We start from the raw sequence: 6,000 nt of genomic DNA, 5'->3' as shown, positions 1-6,000 counted from the left end.
ATTTGGAAATCAAAACTTTAAATAAAAATTTTTAAAAGAAAAACCAGTTTTCAAGTTCTGCCTCAGAGATATATTGTTTGTGTAATCCTGGGCAAGTTATTTAACTTACCAATGCCCAGGTCACTTCTCCACCAGTAGATGTTGTAGAAGAGTCATTGATCTGCCTTGGGAATTTCCTCACTAAGCGTTCTTCTCTACACTAACAAAATTCCAGATCCAGAACCTCACCCTCCCATCTACCCACCTCCCAAGATAAGGAACAGTCAAGAAATTATCCTTTTCAGGAAAGACCTTCGACTGCTTCCTGAGGACACAAACCTACATGGGAGGAACAATACTTAAGGCAGTTTAATTACAGTGGTGCCCAGTGATATGAAAAGAGGTGGCTAGCCGCCATCCTAACCCCAATCTTGGCATAGCCTACCACCTGCTGATATGATGACTATTCTCTCACAAGTTGAAGGGCAAATGACTTTCTTTTGTATTTAAAGTCACCTCTGCACAATGCTTCTGTTACCTTAGGGGGCAGAAGGCCAAACCAAAATGCTTCCAGATCTTCTTCTACCTGGTAGCAAACAACCCACCAGGTAGGACGTCTTTGAATTTGTGTGTACACACTGCTGCCTGTCTACCAGATGAGATAACATCTGGTGTTCCTGCCAGTATGCTTGGCAGGAACCCTCAGGAGAAAGAAAATCCCTTTTGTTCACAAGGGAGAAAGAAATCATGGCAAAGGGCACAGAGAAAAACACCTGCTACCGTTTCTCTTGTTGGCATACTCTATAATCCCAGAACTGGGTTTCTTCAATCTCTTTAGCATGGGCCCCAATGATGGCAGAGCCTTAAGAGTGTCTATATCTGGAGAAGAAGGAGAGGAAGCCAAGGCTGGAAAAAAGAGCACCCCTCACTTTAGCAGCATAGATGTCTTTGGAGAAATGTCCAGGGAAAACCTTTTTTTTTTTGGTTTGTTTGTTTTTTGTTTTTTCAGGGCAATGAGGGTTAAGTGACTTGCCTAAGGTCACACAGCTAGTAAGTGTCAAGTGTCTGAGGTCGGATTTGAACACAGGTCCTCTTGAATCCAGGGCCAGTGCTTTATCTACTGTGCCACCTAGCTGCCCCCAGGGAAAACTTTTAAATCATAATAAAGGAATTGACTAAAATGTTCTTCTACGGTAGCAGACAAAAGCTTTCAATGGAACGTGCTAACTCCTGAAATAATTTTGGCAAAATACTGTTGTACTTGATTCTTCCCTTTCTAAAAAAAGCTGTCAAAGCTCAACTTCTCCAGTGAACTCAATTCAATTCGACAAATAGGTATCACATGTTTCCTGGACAGGTGTGGATTGACCGTGATCTAAAGCAGGTGCAAGTCACCCCTAGGCACTAAGGAAAATTGTGCTAGTGTACATAATGTGTGTGTATAGTTAAATACAAGATCATTCAAGGAAGGGGGAGCATGATCACCTGGAGTGTCAAAATTGTGAAAAAAGGTGTCCTGAAGGAAGGGGTTCTTTAACTGAGAAGACCAGTGTGGCTAGCTCATCCAGTTTAGGATGTAGAGTAATCCATAACAAAACTGGAAAGTTAGGTTAAGGCTAGCTTGGAAAGGTCTTCAAAAGACCAAGAAAAGTTCATATTTGACCCTAGATACAATAATTGAGCCTATAGGAGCTAATGTGATCATCAAGAGAGAAAAAGTATGGATAGAAAGGGAAAGGGCTCAGGACATAGTACTGGAGGTAGGGGTGGGGAGGTCCACTTACATTTGGGGGCAATGAGAGGTATGATGCTTCTGCAAAGAACACTGAGGTATGGCCAGGCTGGTAGGAGAAAAATCAGAGGAGGGCAGGATCATTGAAACAGAAGAAGGCTAGAGGATCGAAAGAGGGACTGGTAAAGAAAATGCATTGGGGCAGCTAGGTGGCTCAGTGGATAAATCACCGGCCCTGGATTCAGGAGTACCTGAGTTCAAATCCGGCCTCAGACACTTGACACTTACTAGCTGTGTGACCCTGGGCAAGTCACTTAACTTAACCCCATTACCCTGCAAAAAAAAAGAAAATGCATCAAAAGCTGCAGAAAGGTCAAGGAGAATGAGGATTGAGAAAAGGCCAGTAAGAGATCACTAATAATCTAGGGCTGGGCCATTGCCAGTGGTTTTTACCTTTGCCTAGCCACTGGACTCTGACGATTCTGGAGGAGAGAGCAAGGTTTATGACTTTGTGCAGCTCTGCCTCAGCCAAACCCAAGTCACATGCAAGTCAAGACATCATGCGTATGATGCCATTGGTCCTCTTCAAGAATAAAGAATGAACAACAACCATGTAGGAGAAGGAGCAATTTCATCAGAGCGGAAGGCTTAGAAACCCAATTCGATAAGCTTAGAAGGGGATGGAGGTGAGAAAGCAGAGGCACCAAGTGTAGAAAACATTTTCTAAGAGTTTGACTGGGAAAGGAAGAAGAGATACAGGATGATCACTTAAGGAAATGGGAGAGCCTAGTGGAGGTGTGTTTGGGTTTCATTTTTTTTAAAGGATGGGGTTTACTTGAGTATGTTTATAGGATGAGAGAAAGATGGGGAATGACAAAGGGGCCAAGCTTCTGAAGGAGATGAGTGGGCTGTCCCTGACAGAGAAGAAATACCTCTTTTCCATGGCCTGGAGCAAAGGAGAGAGTAGAGGTTAATGAAGAGGGGTTTTGAGGTATGGAATCAAGTGGGAGCTCATTGTGAATTTTCTTAGTAAGTTTTCAGGCAAGGTCCTCTTTGGAAAGAGAGAAGGGAGGAATGATGGATGAGGCTTAAGCAGAAAAGAGAAGCTGCTGCACGGAGTGTGATCAAGAGACATTCAAGGAGTTGAAATCTTCTCCTATGAAACACAAAGTATAAATACGCACCCCACCAATGCTTTCTGGTCTATTGAAAAACCCTAACGATTGGACCAGATCATTGAACCAGCTCACTGTTTCAAAGGAGAACCCAAAGTTGCTCAAGAATAGATCTAACTACAGTATTATGTGCCATTTGTGACCTATGAGAACGGCATAGCTTAAACTGACTTAGCTGCCATTTCCAAGCTCAGCATTCCCTATCATAGATCCTTGCTTTTACAAAGGTTGTCCTCTAGGCCTTAAAGCATGCTCCCTCCTCACCTGAGAAACTCTAGTTTCCTTCAAGGCTAAACTCAGGCACCACTTTCTACAAGAAGCCTTTCACAAACTCACTTTGTTCTCAAAGAGGACCAGTGACATCACGAGGATGATGTCTTGATTTGCCCATGAAGTAGTTCTTAGCACACTGTCTCTGTTCTGTCTCTCTCTCTTCAAATTATCCTGCGTTTACTTATCTGTATACATGTTGTATCTTACCTATTAGAATGTAAGCTCCTTGAGGGAAGGGGCTTGTTTTGATTTTTTTTTTTAGCTCAATGACATAGCACAGGGTTTTGTACATACAAAATGCTATTTAAATTGAACCAAATAGGGATAACTTAATCAATGATTCTTAGCATCTGATAGTCTTTCGGTGCATCCAAACCCTTGCTATAATGGTCTGTCATCTGGGTAACCAAGACCCCTTGCTTTCTGTATTCTGAATTTGTCAAAGTCCTTGGACAGTCGAGTGAACTAGGCTGCCCCAAGTTCATCTGATGATGGACTCCACAAGAATGGTACTCTTCCTTACCCTGGCTCTTCTGCCCTTGTTTTTCCTTTCTCAGCCAAAGGGTTTTTTAAAAAAACAATTACTTTGTTTAGGAGTTCTACACAGCCAAAAAAGTTCCAGTTTTATTGTTCCCAAACCATTGTTCAAGCAAGAGACTTGGGCCGGTTTAAAGTATGCGATGTTGCTTCTAAAGTGCTTTAGGATCCTGCACAATGCAAACCAAGACATAATAATATTATATCATATAAGAGTGGGTAGGCACAGGAGTGACAGGCCTCATGGTGTGTTAATCATTTAATCTCATTTCTAAATTATTCAGAAGGGTTCCCAAGACAAATGTTCACTTCATTTTGACACCAACTTCAGGTAGACTTGACAGGTAAAAAGCATATTGCTGCTTTCATTTTTTTCCTCTGCCCTTTTTAAAAAATTCACCCTTACAATCCACTAATGTTAGTTAACTTCCTTTTCAAAGATGTAGCTGCATTAACAGAGATTGTGTGTCAAACAAAATTGAGATTATACCCCATAGAAACCGATTTTCCCCAGCTATCCTTAAATCCCTAAGGTGGTCAACAAATATTCAGGCCTGACAGAAATGACTTCTTTCTTGAATTCAGTGGAGATTTGGCTTTTTCCAAGGGAGCCCTCTGGGACACTCTGAAAGCTTTTCTCAAGATTATATCATTTACTTGTCTGCCATGACAAAATGGCAGAGAGAAGGAAAGCCGGAAGGAACAGCTCAATGTAGCATCAGAAGGCCAGCCCATGTTAAGGTCAGAGCTGGGCAGTTTAGTTTCCAACCACAGAGTGAGTCATCGAAGAGATTGGGACCACAAAAGCAAACAATAAAACTGAAGGAGTTCTTCTAGAGAAGGGAAAAGCCATGAGTCTGCCTTCTATAACTCCGAGCTATGTGATTCTAATGAATAATCTTAGTCTCAAGGAATAGATGAGGAAATTAATCTCCTTTCTTACCTTGAGGATGTGGAGGAGTATGGGTGTGTAATGTTGCAAACATTGTAAATGTGGTCACTGTGGCAACTGATTTTGCTTAACCATTTTTCTTTGTTACAAGGAAAGACTCATTAGAGTCCCATGGAAGGTAGGCCCCTGTAAAATGGGTCCACAAAATATACAATACAGAAATGATATACAAAATGACCATCATGTAACTACAAAAAAGCATTGATAAAATTTAAAAATAATATTCTGCTTTCTGAGATGGGGAAGTTGGGAGGTTTTTTTCCTTCTCTTTCTCATGTAGATGTGGAAATACTAATTTCTCCCTTGAATCAAGTAAATAAAAAAGTTCCTCATGTTGCTAATGAGAATTCTTACACTATTTCCAATTCTTGATCCTTGACATCATCTTTAGAGTGGCAAGGGAAAAAGATCTAAAAATAGAAGTTACCAAGATGGCAGCAGGAAATCAGCTCTCCTCCAAATTTGGCTTCCTAGCCTTCAGTGCAGTATAGTGTGCAGTCATACTTCTCCAGCTCAGGGAACAGTTTGTCCTGAACACTGAGCAAACAGTAGGTATTTTAGAAATGTTTGTTGAATGAATAAGTGAATGAATGAAGTGGCCCTTAAAAGAATAGATAAACACGCAGGGTCTTAGTATTCCAAGAGTTTAAGGAAACAATGTTCCCTGTGTTGTCTGCACAGTGCTCTAGTACATTTTCATATTCTATGCCAGCCAAGTGATGACATAAATCTCTACGACTGCAAGTGACACTTAAAAAATATATCAAATTCTAGTGATCTCTGTAATTATATCTATTAATAGATAAATTAATCCTTGCTCCTGCTACCTTCCTTTACATAGGGCAGTATCCATGTACTTTTTCCTTTCATTCATTCATATTATGTAAGAGAAGGTAAGGGTATCTAGATGGGACTGCAGTGGGAGAGACTGTCAGGCCTGGAGTCAGGAAGATTCATCTTCGTGGGTTCAAATCAGGCCTCAGACAATTCCTAGTTGTGTGACCCTGCGCAAGTCACTTCACCCTGTTTGCCTCAGTTTCCTCATCTGTAAAATGAGCTGGAAAAGGAAATGGCTAACCACTGCATATCCTTGCCAAGAAAACCCCAGATGGAGTCACAAAGAGTTGGATATGACTGAAAAACGACTGAACAGCAATGAATAAGCACAATGGATAGAGAACAGGACTTGGAGCCAGGAAGACCTTAGTTCATATCCTGCCTTAGATGTTAGCTGTGTGACCCTGGCCAAGTCACTTAGCCTCAGTTTCTTCATCTTTCAAATGGGGGCAATTATAGCACTTACCTCATAGGGTTGTTGGGAGGATCAATTGAGTTAACAAATATAAAGCACT

This window comes from Dromiciops gliroides, chromosome X (genome assembly GCF_019393635.1).
Source record: "Dromiciops gliroides isolate mDroGli1 chromosome X, mDroGli1.pri, whole genome shotgun sequence".
NCBI lineage: Eukaryota > Metazoa > Chordata > Mammalia > Microbiotheria > Microbiotheriidae > Dromiciops > Dromiciops gliroides.
The sequence above is the reverse complement of the archived record's forward strand: the minus strand, read 5'-3'. Positions refer to the sequence as shown.